The sequence below is a fragment of the Podarcis vaucheri genome, assembly GCF_965113315.1.
Source record: "Podarcis vaucheri genome assembly, chromosome: 1".
NCBI lineage: Eukaryota > Metazoa > Chordata > Lepidosauria > Squamata > Lacertidae > Podarcis > Podarcis vaucheri.
The window spans coordinates 79,155,294-79,174,430 of NC_138759.1; the positions used below are offsets into that span (position 1 = coordinate 79,155,294).

General features: G+C 42.6%; 1 protein-coding gene across 7 annotated transcripts in view; it reads right to left on the minus strand.

Moving 5' to 3' along the window:
* The window catches only part of TSPAN4 (tetraspanin 4), a 486,061-nt gene that overhangs the window by 370,728 nt on the left and 96,196 nt on the right, over positions 1-19,137 (minus strand). For 4 of the 7 annotated variants that reach the window (XM_082230629.1, XM_082230623.1, XM_082230624.1 and 1 more), the window contains one exon: positions 12,486-12,562. The exons of 2 other annotated variants lie outside the window; for them this stretch is intronic. The gene's annotated coding sequence lies outside the window, so the exon portion shown is untranslated. Of the gene's footprint in view, positions 1-12,485; positions 12,563-16,196; positions 16,219-19,137 lie in introns of those variants that run through there. One more of the 7 variants, XM_082230626.1, reaches the window with a different exon arrangement.

The window sequence follows — 19,137 nt, forward strand, 5'->3', positions numbered from 1 at the left end:
CCCCCACTTATGTGCCATCAACTCACAAGTGCCGTACATAAACATGGGCCAGGAAATAAACAGAGAGAGAGAGCTCTTGCTGGAGACCTTCCCTGCTACTCGAAGAGGACATCCGTGAGGGCAGAGGAAGCCCCAGAGAGACCAGAGGCACAGTGGGGCTTTGTTTAGGCTGCTTAGTCTCCCCTGCCTAACAGCTAGCGCACAGAGTAGCGCAGCAGCAGCCACTTTCCCATGTGTGCTCCAGCCATCCCCAGAACTTCAGCTCTAGATATTTTGGTCTGGACTGGAGAGAGAGCAGGAGAGATAGCTGGAAAGCAGGAAAAACCAGACATTTAGAGGCTTTTTTGAGGGTGTTCCCCACTTATGCAATTTTCACTTATGCACGCAAGGGCTTGGAAGGTAACTCCCATGTAAGTGGGGGGGGATGCCCTAAGTGCCCTTCTCCAGTAACAGCTGAGGGACTTGTGGGAGGACCAAAGAAATATGATTGAAATCCACTTTTCAGGAAGATGGGACTCAGTCCTGAAACATGTGCAGATTTTCCTTTTCCTTGAACCAGAGCTTTGGAGATGTGGAATGATTGAAATTTCTAATGTAAAAGGGCAATAAATTCGTAGACTATGTTTATGCAACACAAGATGTGAGAAGAAAGGCATAAGACCAACACACTTTATCTTCAGGTCACCTTTAAGATTATAATCCATCTTGACACTGAGACACAGTTCACTTTCCAGTTTAAGGCGATTTATCATTTTGCTAAAATCACTGCTGCATGAAGAAAATATACTCTGAAAATATTTATTTGCAGCCTTTTGCATAATCATTTGCAATGACTGATGTGCCATAAGAAGTCATAAAGCTCTGTTTCGATTGGACAGAAGTTCAAACTCCATTCCAAAGCTAGAAGCTGCCGGTGTCACTGAAGGATAAATTATTCAACATACTAAATCTTAATCATAAATGTATTATTCAATTTATTAAACTTCAATGTATCTAATTTACGTTTATTGTCACCAGCTATATAAAATTATCAGAGGGCTGGCGATACTGATGCATTAATTTATTTCCGCAGCTAAAATGCACAAAGCACGTAATACCAGCACTAAAAATTGGAGAAAGATTAAAATACTAAGTGAAAGATTATGTCAATTGAAAGAATTGCCCAGTGCTGTTTTACTCAAACCAAAATGCCATTTGAAATATAAGCTTAAAAACCATTTCCTGGAGATGTTTCGGAGAAAGGCGCACCATAACAAAGGAGTAGCCACATGATGACTTTGTACACACCTTGGGAATTTATAATTGCATAGATGGCATTGTTAAGATGGCATTATGTCAGCCTTGATGATCACAGTGTGATGTGAAGAAATAAGTGACCTTTAAGGAATTCAGGGTTCTATAATCAGCAACAAACACAGAGCTTTCATACAAGAAAAATGGTGTTAATTCAGTGCAAGCTGGAAACCAGCATAATGTCCACCCTTGGTGGGTAAGATGCTTGGCACCTGTGGGAACATGATAAACCTAGACTTGGTGCTTTCTTTTGTGGTCAGTGAAGTCTAAACCCCACAATGTCCACAAAACCTGGCAACCATCATTATCTTGATTTTGTCCAGATCCAGTTTTAATAATCTTATTCTCCTCCAGCTGTGGTGATATACTGATTTAATAGCATACTATACCCTACACACTATGGGGTTTCATAACTATACAAGGACACCGCATGCAAGATCTCATTCAGATACACAAACAGGGCAAGACTGGAGGGCCAGGTAGAGCCCATGGGACCCTGTGGGGAAAGTCCTGAACAAATTGCAACCACTGGTCATAATAAACTCTTGATTTTCTTTTTCCAGGGAAGATGGCCCTGTGAAAACCTGACAGGTTTTGCTGTTCTGCTACACCATGCACATCAGCAGTGAAGATGATTAAAAATCAACAAAGAACAATTTCCTCCCACTTGACTACCAGTCTAGAGAAGCTACCAAGGCTGCAGTCAATCCTTCTAAGTTTAAATCAGTTTCCACACGCTCCTTAGCTTCTGGGGCTATCTCCCACTTCAGCTACCTATGTTTTCTCCCAATCTGAAAGTAAACTTTAGAAAAGAAAGCACAAGCATCGCTGCCATTCTACTACCTCTGGCATTTCTCCTATAATGAAGCACATCAATATACCACTATCCACTGTTATCACCAATGGGATACCATGAGCAGGAATATTACTAGAATATATCAGATGGAACTATAACTTCCCTGACTGACATAACCAAGACCCACTGAGTGGGAGAATGCCAACAGGCCACTTGATCAAGGACCAGGGCTTTCCATGCCTGGGACGATTTGGGGCTATTAGAGGACTTAGACCCCAGATATTTGTTTTATCTCTGGAGACACAATAATGTGTACTTCCAAAACACACAGCCTATGTGTATCTGAAGAAGTGTGCATGCACACGAAAGCTCATACCAAGAACTAACTTAGTTGGTCTTTAAGGTGCTACTGGAAGGAATTTTTTTATTTAGCCTATGGTAAGGCTCTTATAGCTCATGACATTGAGAAATTCTGCTTCCAGAGTATGCAGAGACAAAGGAGGAATGTGAGCGTGAAAGCTATGAGTAAAAACAAGTTACTTGCACAATAACTGCATAATTCTGAGTATGAAATTCCATCAAGCAATGCCAAGGATTTTCACAACTTTCCAGCCATAATCCTTTATCTTTCTATGGATCAAGAACATACTCAGAAACATAACGATAAATGGCAGCAACAATCTCATTGTAACACTGAGCAGGCACATTTAGTTTCTGCAAATGAAAATTGTTAAGGGGTTCCTTGGACCATCAAGTTATCTGTATAAAGCCCATTATAGAAGTATCTCTGACAGTCAAAATCTCCTAAAAGTTTTCCTGAAAAGGATGGTACGTGGCTTTTCCGGGAGGTGGGGGAAGGGACAGAGGGCAGCCCCTCAGTCCCTTCCCCCACCTCCTGGAAAAGCCCCCAAGAGCTGTGCTCCCTTTAAAGAGCCACATGGAGTGTGTATGCAGCTCTTGGGGGCTTTTTCCCGAGGAGGGAGAAGAGCAGCCCATCTTGTGCACGGCTCGTGAAAGGGAGCGCTGAGCAGAGCCGGGGATGCATACAGGCTCTGCTCAGCGCTCCCTTTAAAGAATTTTTTTTTCTTGCATTCCCCCTCTAAAAACTAGGTGTGTCTTATGGAGCGAAAAATACGGTAATTTCTTGAAGGTTTCTCTTTTCCTGTCTTTTTGGGTCTGACAGTTTAAAAAAGGATGCCTTGTTAAACAAAGCATGCTTAATATTCTCCAGCATGCCTTCAATCTGCCCCAAGTCAGCAAGCTGCAACACAAACACCCTTCTTATTGCGAGACTAAGGAGGTCCTTCATGGTGGACCAGCTTACGTACCTTCACACAACCTATAGTGGACAAGTTTAATAGTTGCCCTTTTTCAGTTGTAACATGGTTACTGCCATTTTCCTTACAATGAGCCTCCAATTCAAACCTCCAATTCAAAAATCTTATATGTCAACTAATTTAACCGTTTCAGCTCTCAGAGTCAGCCCAACGCACTTTGCTGCCCAAGGCAAAAGACAAGATGCTGTGCCATGCCCCATCCATGCGCCGATGATAATCAGACTGGTGGTCGACTCTTTCTTCAACACTGTCTCTTCAGCAGTGTGCTCTTCTGCCCCTGAAGGAAACAAGTTAGGTTAAGGAGTGCAGGTGGCACAAACAACTTTATTCACCCAACACCTAACCACCACTCCCAGACAGCCACCTCACCCTACCTAATGTTAGAGGCAGCCCTGATTATGCAAGGTCTTATTTTCAAGTCTCTGAAGAGCAATAAGCCGTCAGCTTTTTTTCTCTCCAGGAAAGTTTTGGAGAAACTTGACAAGGTGAAAAATGTACAGAGAGTAATCAGCATATATACACAAAGGAAACTCACCACATAGATGACAAATAATTCCTTGCAATATCTTGCTATTATGTACCAAACTGTGCATATCATTAATAAATTATGGCAATGCTCTACCCATGGCTATGATCTACCTACACTGTCAGAGGCAAGATATCTCTGCATACCAGTTGCTGAGAATCACAAGTGGGGAGAGAAGCTGATGCACTCAGGTGCTGCTTATGGGCTTCCTACAGGCACCCGGTTGGCCACTGTGAGAACCAAATGGGACTTGGAGAAAGGAATAAGGCACAATCACCAGCATATTGGAGTCATCTACATACATGCATGCTGTATGCATCTTTAGACACAATAACTCCACTAAGTTCCATATGCCAGCAAGGCAAGCCAGCTGTGACCACAAAGAAAATAGCCAAGGGAATATGTATTTCACAACTTCAGATAGTGGTTTGGGAAAACTGATAACTTGGACCAGATCCCTATGCAACCAGACTGTCAAACTCTGCTAGTATTCACCCAACTAGAATAAGGAACCAGCCACGTTTTTAGTAAGCATCACTGGTGGCATTGCATTGGAGGCTGCATTCACACAATAACTTATTCCATTTCTCTAACTGTTAATTTCGGCATTATATCTGGGCCTTCATGTGACATCAAAGCCACTTCCATAAATCTACCAGAATATAGCTGAAATGTAACATTCATTTCTGTATTAATTGCTTCCAGAAAAAAATCCACTTGCAACCACATTAATCCAGAAAATTGTGGGGTGTAAAGTGATGAAATTTGGGGTGGCACACCAGCACACAGTTCACCTGCCCTTTTCATGGGTGAATTATGGGGAAACAGAAGCACACATGTGCAGAGGGTAGTGATGCTGTCCAATGGTGTTCAACTGTTGCGTCACATCAAGCCCACTGGTGTGAGTGAAATTTAGCATGAGATGCTGGTGTATCTTTCAAAAAGCCACAGTTCAGTAATGCAACAGGCACTTCAGGAACAGAAGAGCTAGCATTATAGTCAAGATAACTAATGCACTATTCTCTGCAACTGAATGCACTCTAAGACCAGGTTTCAGGGCAGGGGCATACACTCTTAATATTTTTCATTAGACAGCCTGAGGGAAGCTAATTCTGTGCTTCACACAGAAAAGGAATTTCAGGAAATATGACTATTTCCTGATCTCCCTACCCTGTTTTTGGCGAGGTTTAGAGAACCGGGGAAGGTTGCAGGGGATGAGAGGGGCGCCATACAGCTGGTTGCCCAAACAGAAAGCAGAGCGCACTGCCAAGATGGTATGTGCCAGTCACCAGGATTCTAATTGGCACCAACAGGGCTGTGGCAACGGAAGCTCACATCTCAGCTGTCAGCACCTGCAGGTATTGCTTCAGGGGAACAGCCTGGAGGAGCCCACTGCTAAGAACTTCATAGTAGGTGGTGGAGAGTTTGGGAGTCATTTTTAGCTACGTGCAGATGCCTGAATCACATATTTGAATGGGGGTGGGGTGGGGACAGGGGGGAAATGATTCTGCTTTTCTAGACTATGCTTCCAAAACCATCACTTTAGGTAATTTACATTTAAATGGAATTTGTTCATGGAGATTATTTTGCTAGTCATATTGCATACCGCTCTCCTCCTCCACCCATCTCCTGCTCTTCACAGAAGTATTCAAAAGTTGTAGCTTAGAAATCTCCCCTCTTCCTCTGTACTTTTAAAGGAAATGAATAGTGATTCTTAATATACATTACCTAAATTTGCACATTTTCTGCATTTCCCCCAACCGTGTTCTCTCCCACAGTACTTCCCCCTCACTTGGATGATCAATACATCCGACAACCTAGGAGGAGACTGAATTCCAATCCACTGCAAGAGCTTCATTAAGGTCTGCTGGCGTGAACAACACATAAGGCCAATGTGACTACAGAAGTGGGATGTTTCTTTCTCAGCTGCTGGACTAGATGGAGAAATGAAAAATGCAGCCGTCAATTTCTGTGTCTTCCTTTGAAGCTGATACTCTCCAAAGTACTGGGCCAGATCCTCAACTAGTAGAAGAAAGCAGCAGAGCTTGAGTCAATTCACTAACTGGGTGCCACGGGCAATATTAAGAGACAGAAACCCTAATGTCTCCTTTTCAGCTTTATGTTTTTCAAACGTACATTAGGGAACTAGACCTTTAGGTTTTCACAAAGATACATGTTCCTGATTATGACATGAATGTATGAGGCTGTCTGATACAGAGTCAACCCAATGGTATACCTTGCCCAGTACGGGCAGTGATTCAGTTTGGCTCTTCTTCCTGCAAAGGATGTGTTATGCACTAAGCTATTGCTTCTGTGTACACACACACACACACACACATACACACACACACGTGCGTAATGAGTGTAATAGGCTCCTCTTATAGAGCATCTCAGGAGAAGGATCTGTTAGTAATTGAACAGCAATTAAAGATTTATGTTTCCTTTGAACAGATTTCCCCCAAAGCATTTGGTGTATTCATTTTTTTTAAAGAAGAAGAAAAAAAATTATTGCTTCACCAATGTATTGTGCAGGCATTTATCTGAACCAGCATTTATCAGTTTTAGAAGGGGGGAAACTGGGGGGAGGGGCAGTTTGGCCCTAGCATTTTCTTCACTTAATCCTTAGAACACATGCCTCTTTATCTAGACCTTAACTTTTCTTCTTAAATGTGAAGGACGGGGGGGGGGGGAGGTAAGCACCAATCATGAATAAGATCTGGCCATAAAACGCAAAACTAGGAGAAATCAGCTTTGGGGAAATGTGTACAGATAAGGAAGATATACAGAACAATCAAGCATGCAGCTTCAGTAAATGACAGAAAGAAAAATATTGCCTGGAGAGTTAGCCAAGAAGGTTAGCGTTACAAAGCAAAAGAATATTGGTTATGACAAAGGAAAGATTCTTGAATATAAAAACTCCTTCACTCAGAAGAGAAGGAGGAATTTAAATGGTTCCAAAAAGGGAATTAAGTAATAGGGTAGGACCACAAAGAAGAAACTGAGTTTGGATGGGGAGAGAGGAGGGAAAGACTCCCTCCCGCCTTTTCAAAGCATTAGCTTTATATTTTTCCTTGGATGAATGTTGCCTTAATGAAGACTTCATTCTTCCTTTTTCACTTGGTTTCTAGGGAAATAGAATCCCGACATATAGGAATGAGAACAGTGCCGTATACGGTGCTAGAATATACAGGCTTTTATTCTACAGACAGAGTCACTCCTGCCTGCCACTTGAAATACCCCCTCCCACAATCGGAGGATTGTTGAAGTGAATGAAGGGGGAAATTGCATGCTTCTCTACTCCATGTGGTTCAACTTGCCCATTGCTGGAATATTTTGAGTGAGAAGCATAAAAACGTCCTATTTTTCAGACTTTTCTAGTAATCAGGCTGTCTCAGATGATGTGCATACCAAATTTCTGCTTTTCATGTATTCAAGCGCCTTAACAATTTTGATAACTCCACAAGACCATTGCATCTTAATATACAATTCCTTTTTGGCTTCTAAAATCAATCTGCTTTTATCAAAGATACACAAACAATGGGTGAATTCTCAAGGCATACTCACAGGTTGTCTGGGGTGGGGAACTCGGCTCATAAGACTTGGCCAGAGACATTAATGATTCCCTCGGTGTGCATATCAATGTGTGTGTTGTGGGCAGTGCAATACACACATGAAGGATGCACAGCCTACAATTCTAGTTATCAGCATCCTCCCTTTCAGTTTTGCACGTAAGCTTCAAACAAAGAGCATAGGAATATATTGATCATTAGACGTATTTTTAGTTCTAAGTAACAACAACAGGTCAACACCAGAGATAGGATGCTGCCGGGGGCGGGGGCGGGGGGAGGAAGCAGGGTCTGCAGAAGGTACTCAGTCCACCTGACTGACTGGGGTTGTTCTCATATCCCTCCTCTCTCCAGATCACAACAAAGGGTTGTATCCAATGAAGATTTTGCACTAATGGAGCAGCTTCTACTCATACAACAAAACTCTCCTCCACCCTACACACCTTCACATTTGCTCGGGGGGGGGGGGGCTGAGGTGGGCAGGGGGAGGGAAAGTTGGAGGGAAAGTTCCACCAGACAGAGCCCCAAGTCACTGGCAAAAGCTAAAAGGCTCTTAGTCTGTGGCATGACACAGCTTTTCCCAGATAGTTAACTAAAGTTAGTATGGTGGACTTGACAGCAGAGGAGAAGGTTTTAGACCAAGAAGCAGTCTGAAAGACCAGTGTAGCTACCGAGACACCTGGGGCCTATGGGGAGGACTATTTTTCCTGACATCTCCCTTTGCTTCCCATAATTGCTGCTGCGAGGTCCAGATTACCTCTGGCAATGGTACAAACAAGTGGCACATCAGAGCTTTGGGGAAAGTTAGAAACGCCATAGCAAGTCTTCCAGGATCAAGTCTTTTTAATGGGCAGCTGCTGGGGAGATCAGGGGCTATGATATTTGTCTTCTATCCTGAATTCCCCATTGTGTTTTATCTTGGGAACTTATTTATCTTGAAGACCATGAATGTGCTTAGGAGGGAATGTGAAAGGATTATGGAGCTAGGAAGGAGCAGCCACCATATTAGTAGTAACAAGCAGGTGGTGATTGGGGTGGGGAAGCAATAACTTTGAATCCTTAGTTGCAGTTCTCTCAGCCCTAGGGGTCCTGCTAAGAAACGCCCAGTCGTTTAATGGAAAGATGGTCCTATATGATATTATTCTATGGACGACCTATGGCCCACCAGATGTTGTTGGACTCCAGTCATCTCTTGACTATTGGCTGGCTGAGGTTGGTGGCAACTGTAGTACAGCACCTGGACGGTGACAGCTTCCCCATCCCTGGTGCATACAACCTCTCATCTGATCCTAGAAGAATATGCCAGCCCAGTCTATATTAATAAAATCTAATTAGATGAAGGAATGTGTGTGAACCTCTCCCAGATATGCAGATACAGTAAGAATCAAGGTACACTGTCAAAGAGGGCCCAGGTATTCATGGACCAGACTCTCATGCACATATAAATTAGTGTACATGGAGAATTCCATTAAATCCCACAAGCAGGAGGCTCTCTGGTTGTTCTCATTTGATGATGACTAGAAACTGAGCCTTTAGTGTCACCAGCCCAGTCCTGTGGAACACTCTGCCAAAAGAGATTCAGTGGGCACCTTCCATGCCAACTGTTAAATGTCTGTTGACAATTTTTCTATTTTGCCAGGCATATACAGACAATTAAGAGTACAACGCCCACAATGGTCTGCTGATGCTTGCTTTTAATTCTTTTGTCTTTGCTTTTTTAACTTTTTATGATTTTATACTATGGTTTGGTTTTATATAGTAATAAACTGCTGTGGTATATAAATAAAGACCACTTACATGCACAACAGACTACTGTCAGTCAGTTACCTTTCCTTCCTAAGTTATACTGGGTAAAGGCTTATGATCACAGTTTTTTCTAAGGATCAATATCTCAACAAAAACAGGACTAGAGTCTGTGAGATTAATGGAGGGGGGGAGGTAAAAAGAAGCACTTGCAACAGGATGTTGTCGTGTGCTGGAAAAGCAGAGCCAGCCAGCTCTGGCGAAGGCTCTCGCCTTTGTTTTATCTGCCTCAAAAGGCAGGCACCTTTTAAAACTTCTTCTGAATCAAGGCAATTAACTTCTGCTCAATGCAAACTCAAAGAAAGGACAACGGTCTGACTTCAAATGAAACACGGAAAACGAGCCATACATGCCCTAGCACTCTTCAGCTTCAAATGAGTTTCCGAATTCTTGAAAGCAACCAGGCTCTGTAGCCTGCTTGGGTGAGAAATCGATGGGGGACTTGAAAGCTAGAAAATTAGGACAGACAAAAGGACGGACTTCTTCACATTTAAAAAAAAGCGCAGGGGAAAATTACAGAATTTGCTAGCACAAAATGTAGTAATGGCTGACAATTCGGACAGCTTTAAAAGGAGGCTAGCCAGATTCATGGATGACAAGACTTTCAATGGCTACTAGTTTTGATGGTTGTATACCACCTCCAATATCAAGAGGTGGTATTCCTCTGAGTATCAGTTGCTGGGAAGCATAAGCAAAAAACTCTGTTGCACTCAAGTCCTTCTTGTAGGCTTCCCATAGTCATCTACTTAGCCACTGTGAGAACAGGATGCTAGGCCGGGCGGGCCTTTGGTCTGCTCCAAAGGGACTCTTCTTATGTTGGTATGCAAGTTGCTTTACTTTCTTGAACTATGTATGCATAAATCAACACGTAAGGCAAAATTAAAGGTTTAGATATGTGAGCTGCCATTAACAGCTGAAAAAGAAACGTATTATATGGCAAAACTACTTCCATGATCATGGGCACCCATATACCACACAAAATGACATTTGCTGTGTTAGAGAAATAGTGACAGATTTACAAAAGGTTATCCTAGTGTCGAACTACCTTTAGAAATAACTTTTGTTATGGCATTACTGTTCACAAGCAATACATATTACATACATACGCACACGCGCACACACACACACATTTTCCCACATACACACACAGTGTCTACTGTAATATTTACAATATATAAGCATATATGAATTCTATCTAGGCACAGGGACACTGGGAAGCCAGCTGAGCTTGTGAAAGTGAAGAGAAAACATGGCAGGACAAGACATATTGAAACAGCAAGTGCAGCACATCCTGATATCCCACTGCCTCCCATGTTTCTGTATATGTTTCCAAGCTTAAATGTCAGGTGTGCCGATTAAAAACACAGCTCAAAACAGCAACAACCCAGCAGCAGTATAGCAACACCTGTATAAGGAACAATTGAAAGTTGCAAAGTAGCAAGCTAGCATTAGAGTATGACCAAGAACTCTTCCTCAAATTTAATGTTAAACTAAACTAAATGGGGAGAAGGAGGAAGGTTTTTGGTAAACGCCAGTTTGCAATGTGGGACAGTCTATAAACTGTGAAATGTATGCTCAAAATTAAGATCCCCTGCATCCGTTGGGATTTACTCCCAGGTAAATGAATGCAAGATTCAAGTTACAAGAAAGGAGATTCGCATTAAACCTCAGGAAGAGCTTTCTGACTGTAAGAGCTGTTCAACGGTGGAACAGACTCTGTCAGGAGGTTGGGGAGTCTCCTTCACTGGAGGTTTTTAAGCAGAGGTTGGATGGCCATCTCTCATAGATGCTTTAAATGATATTCGTGCATTGCAAGGGGTTGGATTATATGACCTTCAGGGTCCCTTTCAACTCTACAATTCTATGGGTTTAGGGTTTTTTATTTGTTTAAAATAAAGGTAACAACCGAAAGGTTAAGGTTTTAATTTATTTTCTTTTAAAATGCTGTAGTCCCATGGAAAAATATGAATTAATATACAAAATATAAATATGGCGTTCTTGTTAGATGGAAACATAGGCATTTCTTACATGGTATTTCATGTGTTTATGGGCCTGCATGAACATTTGTGTGCACACTCAAATACATTCTCCAGATTCTAGGCAAATACAGCAATGCAGTCCCATGACTAAGAGGTACTTAACTGGAACTCCAGAAATTCATTTCCAGTTTCCTACACCTCTAGGACTAGTGGCTGAATTCCCTCATTCTATGGCTCTATTCCCAGATGTAAGCTGAAAACGGCCCCTCCTTACATTACAAGGGTGTTAGGAAGATGAACGCACAGCGAGGAGTTCAGATCCAAGAGCACTGTAACTCATTGAAGTTTTTTAAATTGACCAAAAGATAGATGGCAATATAAACACAGGGAGCACAGATGTCTGCTGTGTACACTGGAGGAAAACACCACCATTAAACTGCATTTTGAAAGATTTAATGCTTTACGATGGCTCTGTATGTTCCACTGATTTATTGGCTGGAAGAGATCAGAAGACTGACAGAGGTCAATGAATCGTTTCATAAAGGCTAGAAAAAGAGGAAAAAACATTTCCTTAGTATTTTCAAAGGAGGCTAAGAGGATAAATCAGGGACCAAAACCCATGGAATCTCTCAAGAGCCTCTGAAAAGGGGTGAAATCAAAGCATTAACGTTTTGAAGATTTCGAAGAACAGAAATGATAGATGGAAAGAAAAATCTATTAAATGTCTACTATACTGAAGTCATTGCAGGACTATTTCCCTACCGTTTTGCTCCACTTCTTTTTGCTTTGCCCAGTTTTGTTTTAACACTTATAAAGAGAGATGTCTAATCATACATGTTTCATGTCCACCCCCTAAATTTTTCCCTTATTTTAAGCAAATGATTTGCATTCACATGTGAAGAACGAGAGCACCATCTCAGATTAAAGGTGTCATTATGAAGAACAGCTTTGTTCTAAGAATGATCAAACACATAGATACATAAATGGCTTCCATTTGAAAGCTGCTAGAACAGACCACCACTAGGAGATTCAAGACAGCAATCTGAATTTCCAACTTTGGTCTTTCCAAGCTGTTCAATAAAAGTTTAAGTGGGTTATTACTGCAGAGCAAATATGAAGTAAACAAAATCCTGCTTTTAAAAATACTTTAGCTGCCTTGACCATTATAAAGTTATGGAAACTCACCAGGTTAAAGATGTCTGTGAATGATGTCAGAGACAGCCTCCGAAGGTGCAAGGCAATAATGGTCCTCTCTTGTGCAACTGTTCAAAGAAGGAGGAGGAGGAGGAAGGAAGGAAGGAAAGCGGGCATGAGATTAAGACACATGATTTTAACATGGTAATTCTCTAATACAGCAGATGGATGCATCCAGTTTTCACATCTTTTCCCATTATGTTTCTATTCCATGTGCAGCCCTTTATACTGGAGTTGTAACAAGCGTATTGTTCTCTTACAAAACAAAATACAAATGAAGTATAGCAGGTGTCTATAAAAGGGAGGGCCTTGTAGTGGGTCCCCAGTTGTGGAATACCCTCCCAGAATGGTGTATGGAGATAGCATGGTGTAGTGGTTAAGAACGGTGGACTCGTAATCTGATGAACCAGGTTCGCGTCTCCGCTCCTCCACATGCAGCTGCTGGGTGACCTTGGGCTAGTCACACTTCTCTGAAGTCTCTCAGCCTCACTCACCTCACAGAGTGTTTGTTGTGGGGGAGGAGGGGAAAGGAGATTGTTAGTCGCTTTGAGACTCCTTAAGGGGAGTGAAAGGTGGGTTATCAAGTCCAAACTCCTCTTTTTCTTCTTCTCCCTAGAGAGACTCACCTGGCACCTACATTGCAGCATTTTTAGTGCCATGAGAATACATTTTCATTTCCCCCTGGATTGTCTATCTTTTAATACTTTTTCCATCCTTTCTAGTTACAGTGCAATCTGTTCCTGGTTTTACTCTAGTTTTATTTTCACAGCATCATCATGTGTAAAGTTACTCTAAGAGGTCCTAGTTTCAAAACAGAACTGTGCCATCCCTGTCAATAAAGGATGATATTCTCATCAAGGAAAGTTTGTTCATAGCATTTCAGACGGAGCACATGCCTTTGGCATTGTTGCCACAAGTATTTATAAAAGAATATCCCTCCTTCCAGCCTCCTTGCCAAGCTCCTGGCCCTCCGATCCCCTTGTATACCTGTCTGCATTCCTGCTTGAATTTCCCAAAATCCCTGTTGTAGCTTCCTTGACACAGACCCTGGCCCTACTGGGCTACATATGTGTAGCCCAACCATCCAGTGTTTTCCTCTGAGCCCTCCTCTGAGATATGCTCAGCTCTTATCTTAGGTTCCAATCCTGGCAGCTCTTGCATTTCCATCACTCTGCATGCCTGGTGAATTACAGCCTACCAGTGAAAACAGTCCTCAGCTTTGGCACCTCCCCTTCCAGAAATTAAATCAAAAAACACTTGAACATCACAGGTGACAAGCACCATTGGCATAACAAATTATCAGTGGCTTTATATCACTGGTATTAACTTTTACAAATGAATATAGGGTCTCTCACCAAATCCAAGCAATCTAACACTGGTCCCATAAAAAGCATTTGGTGTCATACTGAGCCAGATGTTTGATCAAGAGCTGGAGAAAACAGTACTTCAGTGGTGCATTCTCTTTTAATTACTATAGAGTTATTTTGCTTAGAATGCACCAGCTCACATATGGCATCCCATCTCCTCAGTCACCTTCCGTGCAATCTACAGATGCCCTCCCCACTCTCCAGCTGTACAGTTGATACTGTAAACAGCTGAGGAATGGGATGAGCAAGAGGCCCTTGGAATCTCAACATGACAGGAGAGGAGGCAGGTAGCAATAAGAAGACCATGGCTGGCTGCAAGGTGACTGCCAACTGTAGCCTCTGAAGCACTTCTTTACTGCCCCTGCCCCTGGAAAACATCAGCCTGTTGAGGAGCCAGAAGGTTGAGCAACTAGCCCTATCCTAGAGAGCAACTGTAGAGATTTTGCCACATCTGTAGCTGTTTCTAGGGAAAAGTCTACTGTTTGGGCAACTGTTTGTGGATGGCATTTGAGTTTGTGGGGACAGCACACATGCAACTCATGAATGTATAACGTAATTCGCAGTGCACCTGTTTCTGCTATTTTAGAATTTCTGCTATTTTATATTTATTGGATGGGTTTATTGTATTTTTGTGTTTGTTGTAGTTTTAGTGTTCGCCACTTTGAGGACCTTAGCCAAAAACATTTGGCAGTTTCAGGTGCCAAACTGTAATAGTTTTCAGGAGTTTAGAAAACCAAGGTAGAAATTAGGTAACAGAACGTTCCCAGCCCTTGTTGGGCCAGATTGTTGTCTCTGACATTTTGCCAGGCTGTAAATCAAACAAGCTGAGGAAACTCAGTAAGATATCCCATAAAGCCTTTTCATTTTATGCAGGAAATTAATGAAGTTAATATGATGTGTTCTCTGAGAAGACTTAGCTGTCTGACAAATCTTTAAGTCCCTTCTGGGAAGAACAGGGAATCTTAGTATCATGAGTAGAATGGCCCTTTAAAGTAGCAGGCAATTTTAAATACACTTGAAACACAACATAGGGGTATCTTTGTAGAAACAAATTAATTGAAGGGGGTGAGATTTGAGTGATGGAAGTACAAGGAAATCCCTCTGTGTCACCCACCGCCACCAGCAAACTACTCTTCATACCCCATTGGTAGTTTCCTAGTATAAATCACCACTCTGCATATTGTGTCTCTTTGCTAAAACAGCTTTAGGTAGGTTAACAATCAGACAACACTGAATAGGAACAGCCCAAGGGGTCCCCGAGGGCCATACCCCGTAGCCCACATCCGGGCATCGGACAGAATCCACACTCCCGGATCCCTTTAACAAGATACCCTTAATGAGGAGGGGCAGGTGGGGGCTACAACATCCCCCCACCCACCCAAACAAAGCTTACCCAATGTCTAACCTCACAAAGTTGTGACAATTGCTACGAGGTCGGCGAAAACCAAATGGCTGGAGTCCATTTGCCAAGTGGAAAAAATCCTGCCTGATCCCAAAATATGGCAGCCAACATTTGTCCATAGCAAGGTCATATCAAGGCAAAGCATAAAAAAGATGGGTGGGCAAAGGGACGCAAGAGGACAGTCTCCTGGCCGCGATGTGGTTTAAATTTCCCGTGGCCACGCCCCCCACCAGTGCTGATTGGACAGTGAGGGCCGCCCCTGGGCCGGGCCCCGCCTAGCATTGGTAACACAGCCAAACAGTGACAAGGAGGGCGTTGATCTCCACTCCCGGCCAGATCCTGCGGGGCCTGATGCTTGGCCGCAATGCTGCCTACCAAGTAAGGTAAGCGGACTATCCTTATGAGTACTCACAAAAGTCCCTCACAAATGGTATTTCAAAAATGGTGGCATGCTTTTTTTGGGGGGGAGAACGTTGTAAAATATGGGGTTTGATTCTTCTCCAGCATATTCAGTCAGTTTCTACAAGAGCTTCCTTTAAATAGACTAGAAGCTGTCCAGTCTGCTTAATTTCTCCATCCCATTGGGATGGGAAGATAAACAAGGCTTTTTTCCTCTTCAACCAAATTCCCTCTGCCCACCTCCAATACTCTTGAATAATTATCATCTAATGCTGAAGAGGAAGATGTTCCTGCTGCTCTGCAGAAATGATGATTAATGAATTTCACAGTAAACTTTACCACTAGATATGATTTTTCTATTTAAATTATTATAATAAAGAAAGTGAATCAGCAAGATATATAATTTCAAAGATAAATCTTTGCTTTTCTACTAAGCCTTTGACTATTTCAAATGTTGCTCCTTATTTTCTCTCTATTGTGGCACTCCAAGAACAAGAAAGCCCTGGCATATGTGCGCATTTTATAGCAGCTTACCTTGACATCTGTTTGTAATTTAGCCCATACACTGATTCAGTCTCAAGTTGGCTCCTGGAAGACAATGTGGTAAATTTAAGTCGTGGCACCTGAATTCTAGAAGCCTGATTACGGAGACGTCACTGGCAATATGGCTCTCCATGGATCAGAATTCCAGGAGACGGAGAATGAAAAAATACTCCTCCATGCCTTTGCGTGAAAATGCACATGTGGAGAAAGGACTGTAGCTCAGTAGCAGAGCACATTCTCTGCAAGTTGAAAGCCCCATGTTCCAACCTTACAGAGTCACTACCAGCCGCTATAGACTAGGTGTGGGTAACCTTTGGCCTTCCAGATGTTGCTGAACTTCTGTTCACCATACTTGCTGGTGCTGGTGCAAACTGTAGTTCAGCAACATCTGGAAGGCCAAAGGTTACCCACAACACTGACCTAGGTGAACAAATGGTCAATGAGCAAATGGTCTAGCTTGGTATAAGGTAGCTTCCTGTGCCTGCTGCCTTCTTCCACTAAAAAATAATAATAAAATAAAACCTATGCATCACTTCATTGTCACTGACACTCGTTTTCTTTTAAAACAGTGGAGCTGGTTATGAAAAAGGACATGCTAAAATGCAGAACTGCCAGGAGTTGTACTGTGCAAGTTTTCTTCAAATCAGATGAAGCAGCATGTTGTCCCAGCCTTGGCCAGCAAATAGCCCTGAGCTCCCTGCTGCTAATGGATCATAGACCTCTTCTGAAAATGTGCGCTGCAAGTCAAAGCCAACTGGGTGGAGCTTCGGCAAGCACATATCCATTACTGTGAGCAGCATGACATTGGCAAGCGCACACACAGGCCAAACATTAGCCCATGCAGCTTCACTGAACATCACTAAACAAAAGTGATCATAAAAAGAATTCTTCCCTCTGTTTTGAAAATACTCACATAAAAGACTGAGAAATTCACCCAACATCTAATTAAAACCCTCCAGAAAGGACTCTAGAGATTGTGGGATTTTCAAGCTCCAGAAAATGTTAATTTTCACTGCGTGGTAGAAAAATGAAGGGAGCCCATGACTCACCCCTCGGACATTTTTCGATGGCAGACATTGCTAATTCATATCTACACGAGAGGTTTTCCAGTCTGAAAGCACTACCCCTCCCTTGCTGTGTTGCTGTTAGAAAAAACAACTGCACGTTTCAGAAATTAAGCCTAATCAGCGTCAGTGTGCCTGTTTCATTCCTTCTCTCACTTTTCATCCTAGAGAAAAAGGTTAAGACAGGCAATGTGGGACTTAAACCTACCCCCATCAATAACTGCAGAATCATGGTTAACAGACAAGTCTTGACTATTGACTTTGCCTCCAAATAAAGACACTGTGTCTAAACTTACAGACAGCCGTCTCTACAGATTTATAAATTATCTACGTGGTCTCCCCTCTGCTGCTACATATTCCGTCACCTTCTAGAGCCGGCCCTTTCCAATATCCTCTTTTGGCTTATTTCTTTCACATTCTGCAGCAGCGCCTCCCAATTATATTTACACCTTTTAGCAGCAGTGGTGTTTCTAAGAGACAAAGCTCCACTTGCATCAGACTTAGCACAAAAATCAAAACATTTTGATGATGTTCCAATGAGGACATCACATTAACTTATTGTCTCCTTATATAGACTGCTATATATATTTGAACCTACTGGTTAGCTCAGTCGGTTATAGAGACCGTCGCTGATGACGCCAGGGTTGCAGGTTCAATCCTCATACAGACCAACTGCATATCCCTGCACTGCAGAGGGTTGGACTAAATGACCCCCGGGGTCCCTTCCAACTCTACAAGTCTATGATTCTAAGTGCACACAGATTTTTGAATGTAAAGTTTGAAATAAGATTGTTGACAGACTTGCACTATACACCCTGAGAGGTAAAAGAAATGAAAGGTTCCCTTCAAGCATTCTTCCACTCAGAGCTGCTGCAGTTTGTACTTTTCCCACATTGCTCAAATAACACCAAAAGCTCCTGGTCACATGGGTGGAACCCACAAATGACCAGCACTGTGCTCCTCCTCACTTCACCAGCACTGTTGCAGAGGAGCCCCTAGGAGCTGAATGGGCACTGGGGAGGTTGTCTATGCAAGTCATGCACACTCACCCTTCCCCAGAAGCATTGCTTTCCATTTGCTTGTTGCTGTATGGTTTGGGAATGTTATGTATGACAGACACGTGGATTCTGCATTGATTTCACAGGCTTCACACCTCTCTGGACACAGCAAACAATGACAAGATTCATTTATGTGTTACTCTTCTTCTGCAACCATAGTTTGCTGAAACTTCTACACGATTGGTTGCTTTGTTACAAGTGGCATAGGAATACTTGTCGAAAGAGAAACACCGTGTCTTTAACAAAAAAATCTATTTTTTTTCCAGATACCCCTGGACTCCTCTTACTTTCTACTTGTCCAATCAAATGCCATGCAACGAAGGCCCATGAAGAGCAAAGTTGGGTTTCCTAGGGCTAAACAAATGTGTGATGGACAGTTCCATAATTCTTTCCTTTTATTATGTTGTTTTAAAATAAAAAAGCAGGAGCGGGAAGCTGAAAACACACTCCGGAGTCAGGGCGCTGAGGGAATATTATTGTTCTGCTCAAACTTTTCTCTTCTGGCCAATTGCTGCTGAAAAGTACAGTGGTAGTTTGGGTTAAGAACTTAATTTGTTCTGGAGGTCCGTTCTTAACCTGAAACTGTTCCTAACCTGAGGTACCATTTTCATAGCAGTCAACTTACAGATTTGAAAATAAGGGACCAGCAGCCTTGAAAATAAGGGACCAGCAGCCAAAATAAGGGACCTGCAGCCTCACCTGTTCCAGGCACTCCAGTCTTCCTGTCCTGCAGTTTGGTCAAACTCATGCTGGTAGCTCCGAGAACACTGTCCAACCAACTTTGTAACCAGAGGTTCAACTGAATAGAAT